The sequence below is a fragment of the Magnolia sinica genome, chromosome 4 (genome assembly GCF_029962835.1).
Source record: "Magnolia sinica isolate HGM2019 chromosome 4, MsV1, whole genome shotgun sequence".
Taxonomy (NCBI): domain Eukaryota; kingdom Viridiplantae; phylum Streptophyta; class Magnoliopsida; order Magnoliales; family Magnoliaceae; genus Magnolia; species Magnolia sinica.
In genome coordinates this window covers 37,771,059-37,791,489 of record NC_080576.1, presented here as the reverse complement: position 1 = coordinate 37,791,489, position 20,431 = coordinate 37,771,059, and the positions used below count along the sequence as shown (strand labels likewise).

At 39.9% G+C, this 20,431-nt stretch overlaps 1 non-coding gene across 1 annotated transcript; it reads right to left on the bottom strand.

Annotated features, from left to right (window-relative positions):
* Positions 1–11,767: 11,767 nt before the first annotated feature.
* Positions 11,768–11,876, bottom strand: LOC131244876 (small nucleolar RNA R71). The gene has a single exon (XR_009170648.1). It is a non-coding gene; the product is annotated as a small nucleolar RNA R71 (small nucleolar RNA).
* Between the last annotated feature and the right edge of the window lie 8,555 nt (positions 11,877–20,431).

Below are 20,431 nucleotides of genomic sequence, written 5' to 3'. Positions count from 1 at the left end.
CGAATATGGAGATGATCTGAGGCTTATCTTGAAAGTTCTCCTAACGGATGCTAATACGGACTTGATCTTAATTAACGGTCCACATTCAATGAACGGGGTCCAATTTTGGAAAAAATGTGTCGTCAAGATAAGTGAATGGTTGGATGAAATTTGGTGGTTGATCGGGAAAATTCTACATCTAAGATATCACCTTTTGCGTCAAAAGGAGGGAACAGGCTTCAGCGTTCAACGGTGTAGGATCATAGATCGGGGCCTAAATTTTGTATAACCTCATAGTCATATGAGAACAAAGTGTGATCCAAATTTAAATTACGATGGACGGAAGGAAGTGGTTAAATCGGATGATCTAAATTTATAAGGAGTTGATAAGCCTTGAAAGGATAACTTCGCACCTAAGGAAAAGCCTACCAAAGTGGGGTGTACATATTTCACACTTGGTCCATATGATGGAAAATTCAAGTTTTTCATATGAAGGAAATTATCCTACTATGATGGACACTAAAATTAACGGTTAAGGGGTGATTTGTCAGTTGGGGCACTTTTACAATGATATAAGGGCCGAAATTTGTCATGTATGGTTAATTTATGATACATAGGCATAGTATAAAATTTCACATCAAACGGATCATGGGAACCATGTGATCTAGAATTCAGGGGTCTACATTAATGGCATTTTCATAATTATTACTGATATAAGAGTTATGTGAAATCTAATGGTTCTACAAGGTTATGTGTACCTTTCTAAACAATTCTTACCAAAGGACTTACATCTAAATTAAAGAGTTATTCACCAATTTCATTTAAGGGAAGGTACATATGTCAAATCATGTGATGGGTAGTCTTATCTTAAGACCAATGGTCAGATGGCTTGATCTGCAAATGGAGATTATTCCCAACGGTCAGATTCATGTTGGAGAATGGATGTAAGGTTAGGGTAGCTAGATTGGTTTCGTACACATATACGTAATAAGTTAAATTTCATGGTAACACTTGAGAACTTTCAATACTCAGGTATTAAAAGGTTCGAGGTGTTACAATCTACCCCCCTTAGACAAAATTTCATCCTTGAAATTTATTTATTTGTTCCATTTACACTAATTCCTTACATTTAATATTTCACTATATCCCTCACGAGGTAGATATATATGCCTAGGTGTGAGTAGAATTGTCTATATGAAATCGGGACACTACAATCTACCCCCCCCCCCCCCCTCTTAAATGAAAATCTCGACCTCGAGATTTGGTAATTGGAATAAACCGCTTATGCCTTACTTGAATATCGTTTCGTAAATCCATGGTCCCAATCATTTTAAATCCTTGGGGATATCAAGTATCCTATGTTTCATAATGGATAAGTTTTAAATTGTCTACTTTTGTTGAACCTAAGCTTTAAATTATTAATTATATAAACAGGTGTAAATTTTCAATTTTTTTTAATGTTAACAACCTTTCACTCCCAAAATTTTAATTTCTAGTCCATGCGTCTAATTTATTTGAAATTTGGAGTCTAAGCCCCTGACTTATTTTTAACACTTCAAAAAAAATTCGCGAGGTAAGATTCCACAGTTTGGGGAGTGTTTCACCCTTTTAAGGTGTTTAAAAGCTTGCTGTCGAATAACAATTTCTGCTAAATTTTACCATTGTCGGATTATTATGAAATTTTGTGCAGAGCCAATTGAGATGAAATTTTAGAGGAAGGTTGGTGGAGACCTAAGTGATCTACCGAAAAAATTTTAAATTTTTTTCTAATGTCTTATTTCTATTAGTGGAGATTTCATAACATGTCAGAATTTCATTGAAATAGTAGAAATTTTAAGAAATCTCTATTCCCGTAAGGGAAACTTATTCTTCTTGATTGTGATCTTATTTAAGGATGTCTTTAAGTTCAAAACAAATTTATTTGAAATATTTTTTTTTTGAGAATTTCTTCATGTGTGGGCTTTCTGAGCTTGATTTGAATCTCCTCCACCGTCAAGGCCCCCGAAGATGGTGCGAATTTCTCCTGTTGGTTCGTTATTGATGGGCTATGCATCTTATGTTGCGACTCGATCTTCTGGATGGCTGATGTATTCTCCAAGGTGACTGCTACAAATAAGCGCTTTGATTTCCTTCTTGAGGTCGAAGCAATCGCGTGTCAAGTGGCCGTGATCCCAATGGAAAAGACAATATTTGTTTTTGCTCCTTTTATTAGGATCATATTTCAACATGCTCGGCCAAGTAAGGATACGCTTGTCTTGAATCTCCATCAAGACTTGTTCAGGCGTTTTGTTGAGAAGAGTATACATCTTGAAATTGCTATCAGGCCGTTTATTCGGGCGATAGTTGTCGCATGATTGGTCGTCTTTCCTATTGCTATTTGTAGCAGCCGAACTTGGTTCTACCCTCGTCTACTGTTCTTTGGTCGGAGGAGCTTTGTTCTAGACGGCCTCTCATAGGACGCAGGCTTCTTCGGCGTTAGCATATTTTTACGATCTATTCAGTAGATTGGTCATTGTTGTTGGTGGGTTTTTGTCCAGTGAGAAGAGAAACTGATGGTCTTCAGTCCTCCCATGATCGTGGTTAGGGCGAGCTCTTCAAAATGCTTTCGAACTTGTAATGCTTCCAGATTAAAGCATTTGATGTAATCTTTCAGTAGTTCGTCATCCTTTTGAACGATATGAAGGAGGTGGAGGCCGGTTTGAGTCTCTTCTTTCCCCCGATGAAATTTGTGACGAAGACTTGGCCGAGTTGGGATAACAAACTAATGGAATTCAGCTTCAACTGCTTGAACCACAGCCGGGCAGCTCTAGTTAAGGTTAGGGAGAAAGCTTGGCACATTACTGCATTAGATGCGTTGTGGAGCTCTATATAGACTCTAAAGGATTCTATGTGCTCTGATGGATTGGTATTTCCTGAGAATGGGGTGATCTGAGGTAAAAGGAATCTGTCGGGTAGTCATGCCTGCATGATGATGGCAGTAAATAGAGGCTCGATTTCCCATTATTGCTTCCAACAGGGTTGGCACATTCGTGCGGTAGGCTTCTCGCATGTCCTCGATCTAACCTCATAAATCCTTGAGCTCAACCTCCCAAGCCTCGCCGCTTTCAGCGCTTCAACTGGGCTTTTACAGTGCTTCTTTCGGTCTAGCTCGTGGCGTAGATCGGAAGCGGGTACAGCTGTAGTCCTAGAAACATGAGATGGGGATGATTTGGTCGAGCCTTGTCATCGGCTTTTCTGATAGGTGGAAGGTGTGCTGGAAGGTTAAGGAGGATTATGGCCTATTTGTTCATCCTCCCTGTTGGTCTTTTATACGTGCTGAGGCTGTAGTTGTTCCAACAATTGCTTCATGGAGTTTATATTGTTGTTCAACATTTCAACCTGCTGTTCGAGGGAGTTCAATCAACCTCCTTTGACGCGGGACTACTGACCTTGCCTCCCGGGACCGGAATTAGCTTGATGTTAGGAAGAGGAACCCCGATGGCTATTAGGCTACTCCGAGGGCGGCGTTAGGTCAGGCACAACTAGAGAGATCCAGGTTTTCTTCTTCCATCTGGCCATTGTAGTCTCTCTGGTAAAGCAAGAAACGACTTTGATTTCGCTTCCCATATACGACGCCAAACTGTTGATGCAATTCTCCTATAGACCTTCCTTAATAGACCCTCGAGAACCTGCACACAAGAAAGAAAGAGACAAAGGAGACCTTAACTAGTACAGGGGACTCTCCGATGCCTAAGTCAGGAACTTGGGTCTTTGTAGGAGATGATCTCTTTGGAAAAGAGTCACCAGTCATATATGAGATTGAGTATGCGTATCTTTCACCGGTTAGGGCTCCCCTATTTATATGAGAGGGAAGATCACACCATGAGAAACGTTTCTCATTTTGGGCCCCTGATACGTTGGAGATCTTCTCGTACGGTTCTCCAAATCTGTTGGTGATCCTCCTAAGATTGCAAACATCAGAGCTCTTCAGAATCCGATCTTATGGTTGTGAGCATCCGAGATTCTCGGGATCTGATCTTATCTCCTAAAGATCTTGGGAGAGATCTTTAGGCCATTCGGGAGATCTTCAGGTTGGTTTTTCAGGATAAGGTCAGTCGGCAAAGGCAGATGACACCTTAGAGGTAGGTAATATCGAGCTGTTTGACAGATCAACATTCACCTGAGGTCTCGATAGATCAGTATTCACTTGAGGTCGATATCGATTATCGACTTTTTCGGAGACTGTACCGACCTATAGCTCACCTATAGCTGACCAATAGTTGTGTCGACCTATGGCTGTGCTGACCTATAGCCGATCTATAGTTGACCTACAGTTGCACCGACCTACTCAATAAATCGGCCAGTAGATATCTTGCAAGTAGTTTGGCAAATTGGGTCTGTGCTGGTTGCAGAGTCAGCTCTTTTTATAGGTCATTCTATTTTGCCCCCAACAGCGGCAAATGGTAGTATCCGCCGTTGTATACCCAGTTCCTACCACTGCCACCATTCCCATGAACGTATATAGTGGTGGATATGTGAGTTGTTGCTATCCATCACTATAAACTATCTATATCGGTGGATCCAACTCATCCACTATTGTAACCATATGCGGGAGACAATTTCACCCCTAATATAAAGGCAGGCTCTTATTCCACCCTAAATGTCATTTCCTGCCAAATATTTTTACCATCCCTCCAATTCCTGCCGGTTATACTTTCATATTAGTGGAAGATAGTTAAAAAAGAAAAAATAATAAGAAAAATCAAATCATTGCATTAATTTTAGTTAGTGAATGCTAATACCACAATTTTTAAGTTCATATAATTCAAGTGTCATATATTGCTTACTCATGGCTTAGTGACAGACTCACAAGAGTTACAACATTGAGATCATGGGTTTAAGTACCCATTGTGGTGTGTGGGTGTAACGCCCCGGTTTTTAGATCCCGAGCATGGAGTTCGTTCTTTAAAAACTCAAGTGTTAATAATTAGCAATTTAATAACATTACCAAATCAGAGTGCAATAGCATAACCACGCATGGAAAATATCATAAAGCCAAATATCAAGATTTTAGTCCACCCAGTTGGGAACCTTAATTACAAAATTTATTAGTTCTAATGTAACCAAAATAGAATATAAGAGAAATAATATATCTACTGATTAAGCCCAAAATATTCAACCGCTTCCTGCTGCGGCTCCTCTTTGTAGTATCCATCTCCTGACCCAATCGTCGCGCTCTCAGGGCCTGCACCATAGTCACCGCTGTCTATACCTGCATACTCTTTACAATTGAATATTCGATAGATGAGTGGCTAACTTAGTGTGAATTCCCCTCAAGATTACACACCGTCGCCTCAGACAAGTATAATTCAAAAACATAACAATGCATACAAAACAATTCAAAGATGCAGTCTTAGTTAGTGCATGGATGTATGAGTGCACATCAACCGGGGATGCTCATCTAGTTGGCTTTTGAGCGAAACCCATGCATGTGGCTGGTCACTAGCGAAAGTACATAGTACATACGTAGTGCCAAACTCACCGAGAGTGGGCCATAGTCGATGGTCTGGGAGCTAACAAAACGATAACATGACCAAGGGCACGTGCTACAGCATCCGGAATTAGCCACTTGTCATCGCCCGAATGCTACGAATGCATGATTAGCCCAACCATTGTTAGTCCAATTACAACCAGCCAATTTAAGTAACTCAAAGGTCACTACGGGAGGCTCGTTACCCAATATAGGCCGACAGCTCGGGCATAGTGTCCTATTCCACCCATCCCTGGCTCATGAGGTCTTCCACCTTAGGATGTTTAATGGAACCCATCAATAAGTGGTCAATCAATTTGGGACAGGAAAATTTTTACCACCACATGGTTGAAAGGGTATGAATCATTGAAGCCGCATGGATGTATGTTTTAAACGTTAAGTCAGAATGGTGGGCCACATTAAATTAGGGCAGTAAATAATTCATCCCAAGGCCATAATGGTAAACCCCATTAACAATTCACCACTAAAATAACCTCCCAGTTGAGGTTCTATTCTAAACACAACCGATCTTGTTAGACCCTAAGTGTGGACTCTCACATATAGGTAGGGATTTCCCTTTTTTTTTTATATGTAGAGATTTGGATTCTATGAGCATCTTACAAACAATCCAATGACATGTAGAGGTGTGTGGGTATAACATAACAAGTAGGTGTTGTTTAAATAAATATGAACTATCATAAGAGATTATGAAATTAAGGCATAATCTAACGGTTAAAACGGGACTTAAAGTGTAGGCTTAACTATCATCACATGTGAACATAATGTATGAGATTGACAATTAAAAATGGGAATCTATCATGTAGAGTTTGGTATTTACTTAATATGAACATGGCTTGCAAATTTATCAATCATAGAGCAATGTAAACCAACTAATATAATTTGGTTGTTTGATACAAATGATCAAGGCTCTAACCTAGTAATCATGATTTAAATGGAACTATACTTGAGCTAACTTGGAGATGGAAAGCCTAAGGGGAAAAGTCATCACCTTATAGGTTGATTGTCCATCTACAGGTTGAGGATCTTGTAGCTCTTGCTTGTTCATCTTAGCAAGTTAGCTTGGTGGTGTAACGGTTTCGCCCTAATAGAATAGATCATTTCCCTTAAGGGGGCGTTTGGTGCATGGTATTGGATGGGATTAGGTGGGATGGAATTGCATTTGGTCCCGTGTGAATTCCACTCAAGGCTCGTTTGGCCAGTCGGATTGGAAGGGATTGGAAGTTAAATCCCGAGATTGGCCGGGCATGCCAAACAGAGTTGGTGCTCTGATCCCAATCCCATGGGTCTTAAGACAATCCACTGACAACACCATCATTACCTTTAAATCCCATGGTTTGAGAGATTGGAAGGGATGGAAAGGTTTAATCCCGGGATTGGCCGGGCATGCCAAATAAGCAATCCAGGGATATAGCAATCCCATGTATCTCAAGACAATCCACCGACAACACCATCATTACCTAGAAATCCATGCCATCCACCCTAATACCGTTCAATCCCTTTCAATCCACCCGGCCAAACGGGCCCTCAATGTTTGTAAAGAATGGAAAAGCTTGGAATTAGATTTGATGGAATTCCATTGGGTCCCGTTCTAATTCCACTCAATGTTAGCAAGTTGTGCAGGTCCCACCATGATGTGTGGACTATATCCACACCGTCCATCGATTTCTCAAGATCATTTTAGAGCATGGGCAAAAAAATCAGGTAGATCTAAAGCTCAAGTGGACCCCCCATGGAAAGCAGCAGGGATTGAATACCTACTATTGAAAACTTCTCTGAGGCCACATAAGTTTTGGATCTGCCTCATTTTTAGGCCCATGGCATAAAATGAGGTTACAAAACAAATGAAGGGTTTGGATATAACACATGTGTTATTCTCAATAGTTTCAAATGATAGTGGGTATATCCATTCAATGTACCACCGTATTACAAACATAGCATGGAATTTAGCTAATCCCATGGTAACATGGTAGCAGGGGACAATCTCTGCCACATTTAATAATTGCATTTTTTTGAATCCCATCCCACCTAATCCTTCCCAATACCATGCGCCAAGCAACCCCTTAGAGGTTGACTGACACAACTTATTTCTAAGGCCCTTGACATCTGGAAAAGTACGGATCAAGCGGCAACGGCTGTTGCAACATAACTAGGCCGTGTGCTTTGGGTGATGCATTGAGCAATGCATTGCTAACTGAAGTGGTCCGACCACTATTTAGCAAGGGCGTATGGGGCCCACTGAGTTTGGTTCAGGCCTGGGTTGTGTGGCTAGGTCCAGTTTGGATCCGGCCTACTGCTGTGTGGCTGGGTCCAGCTTGGATCCAGCCCAGGTCGTGCGGCTGGGCTTCGTCCAACCCATGGCTCAAGTTGTGGCCAGATCTCGGCACAGAATATGGCTGGGCTGGTTCAAACCATGCCCAAGTTGTGGCCAAATCTTGGCCCAATTTGAATGGCTGGGCTGGTTCAGACCATGGCCCAAGTTGTGGCCAGACCTCGGCCTAGGTCATGGCTGGATTCAACCCAGACCTCGGCCCAGTTCGTGTGGCTGATTTCAGCCCAATGTTGAGGCTGATTTCGGCCCAGTTCGTGTGGCTGATTTCGGCCCAGTTCTGGGCTAATTTTGGCCCAATGCTGACGCTAGTTTCGTCCTAGTTCGGGGCTGATTTTGACCCAGTTCTGAGTCAGCACTCGGCCTTGTTGCTGGAAGTGTGGGTCGCTGAACTCAGTGGCTGTCTAGCCGGGTTAGCTTGCCTTGTGAAACTGAATGGCGGCAAAAATTCAGACTTGGTGAGAGACCTTTCAAGTACCTGGACAGAGATCTCTCCACGTGGCTCCGTGGAAGGCCCTGATCGCGCCAGATGGGATTTCCCAAAAGGGTAATGTCTCCCACGCTGTTTCGTGGTGCAGGCAAGTGCCTGCCCTTTTTGGGCAATGAAGGGAACGCTGGGAAGCGTCCCAATGAACGGCTGAGATTCGCGGGCGCCTACAACCTCGGATCGCTGAAGTGGCTGCCAACTAGACTCCTCTCTTGGAAGGGAACACCACACGCTACGGCTGTGCTAATGCAGGGCCACATGCACAGCTGCATGGGCCCGCACGGTCATCGTGGCCCTAGTTGGATCTGCCGTCTGATTAAGATGGACGGCCCCGATCATGATGATGGGCCTTAGATTGGGCGGACGATCGTTGCCCAATTCAAATACCAGGTTGGCGGGAGAGACGGGAGAGGATTTCTCTCCTTTTACGAATTTCATCGAGTCAAACGCTGTTTGACCCGATGTTGAGTTCAGTGCACACGCACATGCATGTGATGCCCACCTTAAGGCCTATGGGAGATCTGATCCGATCATGACCTTTGTGGGACCCCGTATGGGCCCTTGGTTAAAGGTTGACCATATCTAAGGCTCCGGTGGCCGGCACTATCGATCGCTGACTCTATGTAGTAGGGTTCTAACGATTTCATGGCTAGTTTGGTTTAAAAATTGTTATCCCATGGCCATACGTGACACTAAATGATAGTGGTTGGTTGGATATTTATTATCCCCCTTTGGGATGGTCGTAATTGTATTAGTTCCTGTCACTTTATGATCAGGCGGCCCATTTATCGGTGAAGGGTACCTTAAACCTGAGGTGGTCGGTTAAGTGTTAATCTTGTGGCTAGTGGGTGGTCCCGTTTTGCTCCCAAGGGACCTTGGTGACCTTTCAAGGCATTGACGAACAGTTTCAATAGGTGGTTGGAGGATTCTTCTTGTATCGTTTAGGATCATCTATTATTTAAGTTTGAATTTATACTAGCATGAGTTCTAATGGTAACACCTGCGTACTAGAGGTGTGGGGTGTTACAGTGGGTGTGTGTAATAAAAAAGAACAAAGAAGCAATATATGCTCCTTGAGTATCATATAACTCCTTGTTAAGTTTTGATGAGAGACAATATGTGATTGGTTCCGACTCCATATTAAATTTTGATGAAAAGCAATATGTAATAGGTTCAAGGACATTCATAGTCAGAGCTTGTTGAGTGTGAAATATTGTATATTTCTCCCTATTTATACCTTGGTTTTATAAATATAATAGTGCTTAATCAATCTAGTTATGCATGTTTTCATGTGCAAGGTGATTTCGAGAGCTTAAGGTGAAATTAATGCTAAAAGGAAGATTTATGCTCAAAAGATTACTAAATGAAGATTTGGAGATTTGGAAGTCATTAATGAAGAATTCACATGCTAAAGATGCAAGGAAATTAGGTGAAGGATGAAGAGAATCGAAGATTTGAAGTGAAGAAAAGGAATCCTGAAAATTGTTATGAAAAAAGAAGATTCCTGAAAATTGTCCTGAAAAAACATATTCTGGAATTCTGAGTATAAACCAAAATTTTCTTGAAACAAACTTTCGGTCCAACCAAAGTGTAATTTTATTCCGACCGAAATCGCACAAAACAGTCTAACGAGAAGTAGAATTTTTGTCCTTAATTCAGTCCGACTGAAGCCAACTTCGGTCTGACCAAAATCGCGCAAATTTGTCCAGCGAGAAAGTGCAATTTTCAGTTTTAATTCAGTCCGACCGAACCCAACTTCGATCTGACCGAAGCGTAACTTTTTTATGCATATTTGAGGCAGTTTCAAAGTCAATCTAAGCAAATACTATAAATATGGGTCTTTTAATTGTTTCTAAACATGAATTAGGGTTGGAAGAGTAGAGCAAAGTGTTGGAGAACTTCAAGGAATCATTCCTTCCTCAACCCTTTTCATCTAGTTAGTTTTATGCTTTGTTTAAAAGTTTTTAGTTCAATCATGTCTTTAGTTGGAAACCTCTTAGCTAGGGCTAAGAGGTTAAGCTTGTAGCGTGTTTGGATGTTTATTTTGCTTTGATTCTTGTTTATGTTGAACTTCATTGACTTCCAATTTGAATTTAAGGAATATTTTCAGTTTTCTATGGTTTGTTGTGACTCAAATTACAATAGATGTTAAGATAGCTTTGAGTATCTTCTTTTTCATTCTGAGATTATGAGATTGGTAAATCCTGTTGTTCACCGTCTCCCGAGTATGGTAGGGTGATGGAATCACTTCCACTCATCACAATTCTCTTCCATTGAGAATTAGGTCAACGAAAAGTTCAGATTTGATTTAGTTGTTTTATCTTCCAATTGGATAGGATAGGACTCCAATTCCAATTGTGTTCCTTGAATCAAATAAGGTAGCATCTTGATAGCAACAAGTGGATCCTTGGCACCTTAGTTCCCACCTTTAATTGATAGTTTAAACATTATTCACAATTACTCTCTTTTATTCTAGAATTCAGATTTAGATCTTCTTCTAGTTCTTTTCAGAATACGTATAAGTTTAGTCCCTGTGGATTCGACCTCGTTCTCATGATTTATTACTACATTGCGACTCTACACTTGGGGTTGTGAACATGTTTTTGGCGTCGTTGCTAGGGACTGGAGCTACATTTTTTCTGGAATTAATTGGTATTGGAATTAGGTTAAGATTAGAGTTAACTTTTTGCTTTGTTTTTAGGTTAGGATTTTTTCTGAAATTTTTTTAAAGAAACTAACATTGTTTTCTGTTTTGTAGGATCCTAACATAGCAACTCTTATTCAGTAATTTTATCCCAACCCTTTCTCTTATATTTTCTAGATTTCTTATTTATTTTAGTTTTTCTAGTTTTTTTATATGTTTAATTGTTTAGTTACTTGAGGGCTGAGAGTGTTTCATGCCCAAGTGGGTCCGTGACAATACTCTCCGTCTCTTGAGTGAAGGAGGATTAGTTGAGGGATTGCCTATCCATCACCGGATTAGACACCACCTGAGATCCTCTAAGTCAGTAGAAGTAATGACTGCAAATCAACCTCAACCACCTGTTGAGGAAGTTAAGATGAAAATGAGGTGCATAATACACCCCCGCCTCGTACTCTACGAGATTATTTACAACCAGCGAGGGTGAGCACACCTTCCTGCATGATATTTCCATTGAATGCAGGAACTGTGAATATTAAACTAGAGGTAATTCAACTCCTCCCTAAGTTTCATGGACTAGAATCTGAAAGTCCATACTTTGCATATGAAAGAGTTTGATGAAATAATATCTACATTGTACTTCCCAAACGTGTCTGAGGACACAGTTAGGCTGAAATTGTTTCCTTTCTCTTTGAAAGAAAAGGCTAAGTCGTGGTTACATTGCTTAATACCAAGGTCTATTGGCACATGGGCTGAGATGACAAGGGAGTTCCTTAAAAAGTTCTTCCCCTATCATGAAACAAATACCTTAAGGAAAGCAATCATGAATTTTGCACAAAAAAGAGGATGGGACCTTCTTCCAATGTTGGGAGCGATTTAAGGATCTCATAAATTCATGTCCACAACATGGCTACGAAACATGGCATATAACAAGCTTTTTCTATGAGGAATTGACCTCACCCATGCGCCAATTTGTGGAGATGATGTGTAATGGGGAATTCATGAACAAAGAAGCCAATAATACATGGGATTATTTTGATAAACTTGCTGAAAACGCGCAATCATGGTATACCTCCTAAAAAACCACCACTTCTAAGCCTACTCAATCAAAGGAAAGGGTAGAAATTTATATTTTAAAAGAAGAAGATGATATAAATGCAAGAATGGCCAAACTCAAAAGAAAAGTCGAGGCCATGGAACTTAAGAAGGTAGAACCCAATAAGGCTGTGGAAGTTGTTTATGGTATTTGTGCTTGCAACATACATACAATTGAGAATTGCCCAATAATTTCTCCTTTTCAAGAGATATTGAATGAGCAATAAATGTCATAAACAACTACCAAAGAACTTTTAGTGGACCCACCTCAAATACATATAACTCAAGTTGGAGGAACCATCCAAATTTCAGTTGGGGAAATGGACAAACTGCTACTCCTCAAGGGATCTTTAACCAATTTCTGAATCAAATGAAACCTCAAGAGGATACGGTTCAAAAGTTCATGCAAAACCAAGAGCTATTCAAGCAAAATATGGTGCAAGCATTCCATGATCTCAAACAACAATGGGAATGTTTGCATCATCAATTCATAAGATTGGGTCACGCTTAACGAATGGGGAGAAATGGATGCTTCTAGCCCAACCCCTCCCCAATCCAAAACCACCATATGAAATAAGTGACCCAAGCTCTTCAAATTAGATGGAGCAAGCTAAGTCTATCATCACTCTTAGGAGTGGGAATACAATGGACAAATCTATTCTGATAAGGGCTGAAAAGCCTAAGGACTCAGAAATAGATAAGATTGATAGACCTAGCAATGCTCTACACGAGTTAGAACCAGAACCTCAAAGTAAGCCAATTGCATCATTCCCTCAATGCTTGATTGCACCAAAACCTCTAGCTAACTCACAGGATATTCTAGAGGTGCTTAAGCAAGTGAATGTCAATATTCCTCTACTAGATGTCGTTAAACAAATACCTTTATATGTCAAAATTTTGAAAGATTTATGTATGACCAAAAGAGGGCAAAACATACAAAAGAAATATTTTTTGAAAGAAAAAGTGGGTGTTATCCTCAAGCAAGATGTGCCACAAAAATACACAGATCCCAGTAGCCCAACCATCACTGGTGTAATTGGGAACTACTAGATTGAGCACACAATTCTTGACTTAGGGGCGAGTGTAAATTTAATCCCTTACTCGGTTTACAAACAATTGGGTCTAGGTGAATTAAAATCCACCCGGACCATATTACAACTTGTCGATTGCTCAATTCATGTATCGAGAGGGATGATTGAGGATGTGTTGGTCCAAGTTGATAAATTCTACTATCCAATAGATTTTATTGTCCCGGATACTCAACCCATCATAGATATGAGCACTCAAATTTCCGTCATTCTTTGTTGCCCATTCCTTACTACATCAAATGTCATCATTAATTGTAGGAATGAAATTACGAATTTATCTTTCGAAAATATGAAATTGGAGCTCAACATCTTTTTTAACATGAACAAATAGCCAGAGGATGATGACGATACCCACGACATTAACATAATTGATTCTTTCGTGGAAGATAGAGTACTCCTGACTCTATACTCTAATACTTTAGAGACGTGCCTGGCCCACTCCCCTGATTTAGATGATGACATGATTATGAAGATGGATGCCTTGCTTGATGCTATGCTAGTACTTGTAGTTAACCGGTGGAGGCCATAATTTGAGAATTGCCCCAAACCGATGTGGTGCCTCTACCGTCTAGCCTCAAAGCACCAAAGTGTGATCTAAAACCTTTACCCACTGATCTTAAATATGTCTACTTAGGTCAAGATGAGACATACCCAGTGGTGATCTCTTCCCACCTTGAGAAGGAATAAGAGAGTATACTTATTTCTACTCTCATTGAGCATAAAGGAGCCCTTAGATGGTCAATTGCGGACCTCAAGGAAATTGATCCTTTAATTTGTACTCACCGCATTCATCCTAAGGATAATGCGAAAACCTCCGGACAACCACAACGTTGAATCAATCTAAATATTAAAGAAGTGGTTAAGGCTGAGGTACTTAAGTTGTTGGAATATCCGACAGTCAATGGGTGAGTCTAACTCAGGTGGTTCCTAAGAAGTCCGAAATCACTGTCGTAACCAATGCCAACAATGAACTCGTGCTGACTACAGTTACTACTGGTTTGAGAATGTGCATTCACTACAGGAAGTTGAATACCGTCACAAGGAAGGACCACTTCCTTTACCCTTCATTAATCAAATATTGAAAAGGCTAGCTGGTCACTTTTACTATTGCTTCCTTGACGGATATTCAAGCTACAATCAGATAGAGATATCCCTTGAAGATCAAGAGAAGACAACATTCACATGTTCCTTTGGTACCATTGCTTATCGAAGGATGCCATTCGGACTATGTAATGCCCCTGCCACTTTTCAACAATGCATGTTGAATATATTTTCTAATATGGTAGGGTAATATTTAGAGGTCTTCATGGACAACTTGTGTCTTTGGTCCATCCTTCAACGAGGGTCTAAAAAAACTTAAAAATGTGCTGAAGCAATGCGAGGAGAAGAATTTAGTTTTGAATTGGGAGAAATGTTATTTTATGGTTCCTAAGGAAATAGTGCTTGGACACATAATTTCGTCCAAGAGAATTGAGATAGACAAGGCTAAAATTGACCTTATCTCTAACTCGCCTCCACCCAAGAGCGTATGTGACGTGTGATCCTTCTTAGGACACGTCGGATTTTATAGATGATTCATAAAGGACTTTAGTCATCTTTCTCGTCCTTTATGTAATCTTTTCCAAAAGGATACCCCATTTGAGTAGCGTGAAGAATTTTAGAGAGCTTTTTCTAAGCTCAATGGCATGTTGACTACTGCTCTTATCACGCAGCCACCCAACTGGAGCATACATTTTGAGATTATGTGCGATGCGTCTGACTATGCCATTGAGGCGGTGTTAGACCAGATAAAAAAGAAGAAGCCCTATGTGATTCACTATGCGAGTAGAACTCTAAATTCTACCCAAGTGAACTATTCTCCTACGGAGGGGGAACTCTTAGCCATAGTGTTCGCTTTGGACAAATTTAGGTCATACTTGATCGGATCCAAAATTATCATTTACACTGATCATGTGGTGCTAAGTACCTTCTTTATAAGAATGATGTCAAGCCTGGCCTGATAAGACGGATCATTTTACTCTAGGAATTTGACATAGAAATACCAGATAAAAAGGTAGTAGAAAACGTAGTGGCTGACCATCTCTCTAGACTTGATCTCTTTGATTCACTTGAGATGACACCTATAAATAACATGTTCTCTGATGAACAACTGTTTAAACTCTCCCAATTACCTTGGTTTACTGACATTACGAATTATCTTGCCACGGGTTTCATGCTAACATATTATACTGCGAAAGATAGGAAAAAATTCTTTGCCAAGGTACATAAGTTTTTCTGAGATGATTCTTATCTGTTTAAATATTGCCCAGACCAAATTCTAAGGAGATGTGTGTCAGATAGTGAACATCAAAGTGTCATCTCCTTTTGTCATTCTTAGGCCTGCGGTGGTCACTTTTTTGCTAAAAAGACCACAGCCAAAATTCTACAGTGTGGCTTTTATTGGCCCACTTTGTTCAAGAACACTCATGAGTTTTTCAAAGCTTGTGACCGTTGTCAGAAACTGGGAGGATTGTCTTGTTGAAATATGATGTCACTGAACCCAATTCTTATCATTGAAGCATTTGATTGCTGGGACATCGATTTCATAAGGTCATTCCTTCAATCCTTTAGAAATAATTACATTTTATTGGCAGTAGACTATGTCACTAAGTAGGTCGAAGCGATCCCATGCCGGAATAATGATCATAAAATAGTCATTCGATTCTTAAAAGAAAATATCCTTTCCTGGTTTGGAATGCCTTGGGCCATCATTAATGATGGAGGGTTATACTTTTGCAATAGGCCATTTGAGAACTTAATGAAGAAATATGACATCTCTCATAAAGTGAGCACTCCATACCACCTGCAGACAAGCGGGCAAGCTGAGATTTCTAATAGAGAAATTAAACAAATTCTAAAAAAAAACAGTTAAACCTGACTGTAAGGATTGGTCAATCCACTTGACTGATGCTCTATGGGCTTACCGTACAGCTTTTAAGAGCCCCATCAGATGTCTTTATTTAGACTCGGCTATAGGAAAGTTTGCCACTTGTCCGTGGAGTTGGAACATAGAGCCTACTGGGCTATCAAAATTTTAAATTTTAACTTGAACAACGCTGGCTCACTGCGTAAACTTCGATTGAACGAACTTAAAGAAATCTAGAACGACGCATACGATGACTCGAAAATTTATAAGGACAAGATGAAGGTATTCTATGACAGGAACATCCTTCAGAAATCATTCATAACTGGTCAAAAAGTCTTTCTGTATAATTCTCGGTTACATCTTTTTTCGGGTAAACTTCAATCTCGTTGGACCGGTCCCTTCATTGTTACTACTGTCTGTCCTCATGGGGACCTTGAGATAAAGAATTCGACGAACAACAATGTTTTCAAAGTGAATGGACATCGTCTTAAACCATTCGTTGAGAATTTTGATTCAGAGGACATGTTCATGCCTTTGAAGGATCCTATGTACCAGGATTGACCCCCTAGTTTGACGGGGGTGTAGTTAGGTTTATTTCTTTCATAGGATTTAGGATTAGGATAGTTTGATTTCAGTTTGTTTAGTCTTCGTGCTAACCCATTTATATGTTAAGAACTTTGGAAATGTTTCAATTCTCCTTCTTTAGGTATTATCTTCCCATCACTTTCCATTTCTTTTCGTTGTCTCATGTGCATTGCATGCTCATATCTTTTATATTGAGGATAATGTAGGTTTTAGGTTGGGGGTGTGAATTAAGTAAATTAATTAGTGTTTTCTTAGTTTTGAGCAAAAATTGTAAAAAATTTCAATTTTTCAAGCTAAAAACCTATTTGGGAAGCGATAGTTTGTGCACTTAAGAATGCTTTGAGTATGATGATAAGACGGAGATTGAATTTTGAATTGTCAGAGTTTGATCAACTAAGTAGACTATCACTTAAGTTCTTTCATTTAATTGATTAAGAGGAAGTTTGAATATCATGTTGATCTAAGTCACAAGACACCTTCAATTTGCTTCCTATGAATAATGCTAAAATTTCTGAGTGCTAGTATGTGTATCATTGATAGATGTTGAAAATTGAGTCTAGAGAATTCTATCCACCTTAAAAAGATGAAAAGAACCAGTTAAAAAATAGAAAGATTGACAAAAAGGTCACGTATGATGAAAAGATTGGAAAATAATAAAAAGACCGAAAAGAATGAATAAATAAAAGGGACCGTCGATATGAAATCAAAAACTGGAAAAACGAGAAAAATGGGATAAATTTGGAATCAACACTTAACTATTCAATTAACCTTGAAGTGATGATCATGGCTAATGTTTTGAAATGATAGTATTTTTATGGAAAGTAAGTTGAAATTCACTGAGCACATTAAAATACTTGATATATGAACTTTTACTCCTAAGTGATTGATATAGAACCTATTTGATTGATTGCTTATGTGATTCAGCTCTAGGCTTTCAAAGTTTCACTTTCTCGTCTTAATTCTACTCATTCATATTTAATTACAAAAAAGATCATTTTCTGAAAGAGGTTTGCACACTGAGAATTGAGGATATCTTCATGCATGTTTTGCTTGGGACTAGCAAAATGCTGGTTGGGGTGTGTATTGTGTTCACACCCCAAGTATAGGGTTGTGATGTAGTAATAAACTCGATGAGACCGAGGTTGAATCCACAGGGATTGAAACCTGTATGTAATCTGAAAATAACCAGAACTAGAACTATAAGAAGATGAAATCTAAATCAAGTGAGTATGAGGGAATAAGAGTGAAATATTAATCTAAAACTTGTAAATTTAAAGGTGGAAAACTAGGGTGCCAAGGATCCGCTTGTAGCAATTGGGAAGCTACCTAGCAATGATTCAAGGACACAACTGGAATTAGAGTCCTATCCTATCAGTTGATAAGAAGAGATTTGTCAGATCTTTGAACTTCTCATGGGTTTAATCATCAATAGTTAAGAATGGCGAAGATTTGAAAGTGATTCCGTCACCTAACCATGCCCAAGAGACTATGACAAACAACAGCAATTTACCAATCTCACAGCCAATCATGAGAGAATTGTGAAAGTTAGGAAGGGTTCCATCACCCAACCATGGCCATGAGATAATGGTGAATAACAGGGTTCCCAAGTTCATAATCTCAATACATGAAAAGAGAATATCTCAAGCTATCGCAGATCTATTGTAATTTGAGTCACAACAAACCATTAAAACTAAAAACATTCCGTATAATCAAACTAGCATCCATGAGAGTTCAATAAACATGAATCAAAGCAAAACTAACACCCCAATCATGCTACAAGCTTCACCCTCTTAGCCCTAGCTAAGAGGTTTAGTTGAGCATAGACATGGCAAGGCAAAACATCTTAAACAAAAATATAAAACTAAATGAAAAACAAACTAATCTCTCTCTTTCTTTCTCGGCCTTCACGGCTGCCCGTTCCACGTCCAAGCTTGCATGCCCTCTATACTCTCCCTTCTCTTTCTTTTATAACACAAGGTAGGATGCTGGCTTGGAGATTTACGCAGCAACAGATTGGAAAGAAATCGTGCGTAAGACGTACACACGTTACGCAGTGAAAATCGCAAATCACTTGCATTTGGAAGATGATTGGGTTGTTGATCATCCCAGATTTTGCATCTGTATTCATGGCCAAGGTCAGCCCTGGCCTGGGCATCATCTGGATGGTTTGGATCAGCGTTTTGATCAACACCGAGATCACACAACAACCCGCAAAAGTCGGCCTGCGTCCGGACGTGAAAACAGGGGACTGCGTACGTCGGCTTGCGCTGATTGAATGGCGGCTTCCATGATTGAGGTCGGTTGAGAAATCCACACCGTCCATTGCGTTTCCATTGAATAAAAGGTCTAAAATTATCGGTTTTAGATTATATTCGTGCTGGCCCACGGATTATTTCATTTCACCGTCTATCTTCCATTTGACTGGGTGCAATTAGATCATCGCTGCTTCTTGGAAAATTTCCACCTAGGTCTTGATCAGTGGGTGTGTAGGACTCTGATTTACGGTCCAGATCACTAGTACGGTGACTGAAAGTGGGCCACACAACCTGCCAGCGGACCGTCTGTGTAACTACTGAAGAGGGAAGTTTCCTTCTTTTGAAATTGCTCGGTCAAAAGTCGGTTTGACTGACTCTTTGCTGCCGTGCACGGCGAGTGAAATTGTGCACTATGCACACTCATGCATAAATGGGGTCCACTATGATGATTTTGGGGCATCCTCACCGTTCAGACGTCTTTTCTCTTCAGATAATGGGTTGATGCCAACTTTAAAGCATATCCAGATCTCGGGTGGGCCTCAAATCACTGACATGTAGTTTGCCCTTTATGTTTGGGCCACTTCTAGAGATATCCAATGGTTGAAATTTTATATGTATTAATTTATAGTCCTCAGGCCATATATGAAGTTTCAAGCTGAATGGATGGTGGAAACCCTGTGATCTTGCATCTTGGACGACTTTCGAGCCTCTTTAACTTGAATGGCTTGATTTTCTTGGATTCCTAGCATGTAAATTCTTCAATATTGGTCCCATGGAGTCCCGTCCATTGCCTTGGTGATGCTTGAGCATTAAATCCATGCTTTTTGCATCCTTTCCCGTCCACGCTCCTAGATTCACCTTGCATCACAAACACGATTAAAATGGCCCGTTAAACAGTATCGTGTCGTAAATCCAGGTAATAACTGGGGTCTAATAAGCAATATTTGACCCTCAACATAACCCCCAACCAGCATCTTGCTAGTCCCGAGCAAAGTATGCGAAAAATAAGTTAAGACTTATATGAAAATTTCTGTAAACCTGAGTGGTTTTTTAAAAAACAATCCAGGTACTAGAATTCTAAGATTCATGAATGTTGGGCATTACTTTCTTTTGGACTCAAGCACATGGTAAATTTCATCATCAAGTTCAAAATATTAACCCATCAATTAGAAAAATTCTAAACATTGAGTTCCATGGGTGTATAGTGTAATCCCAGCTTAACATCATTAAGAGATCCAATCGTCGATTTTCATAATAACATTAATAATCAAAAGAGCATTCAGGACAACCCAAACCTAAACCGGAACTTGCCTTACGGTTCCTTTTTTTTTTTTTTTTTCATTCTTTCAGCTTCTGATTTTTCCATTGATGGCTTTCACTCTATGTCACCCTTTTATAGGTAATTACAAGGAGAGGAATTGAATCCTCACTCATAGGGAGCAAACCTATGGTGAAGACCATTCACCCAACCTTTTCGAATGTTAACCAAGAAGGGGAAATGAATCCTCACCTATAGGGAGCAAACCTATGGTGAAGACCG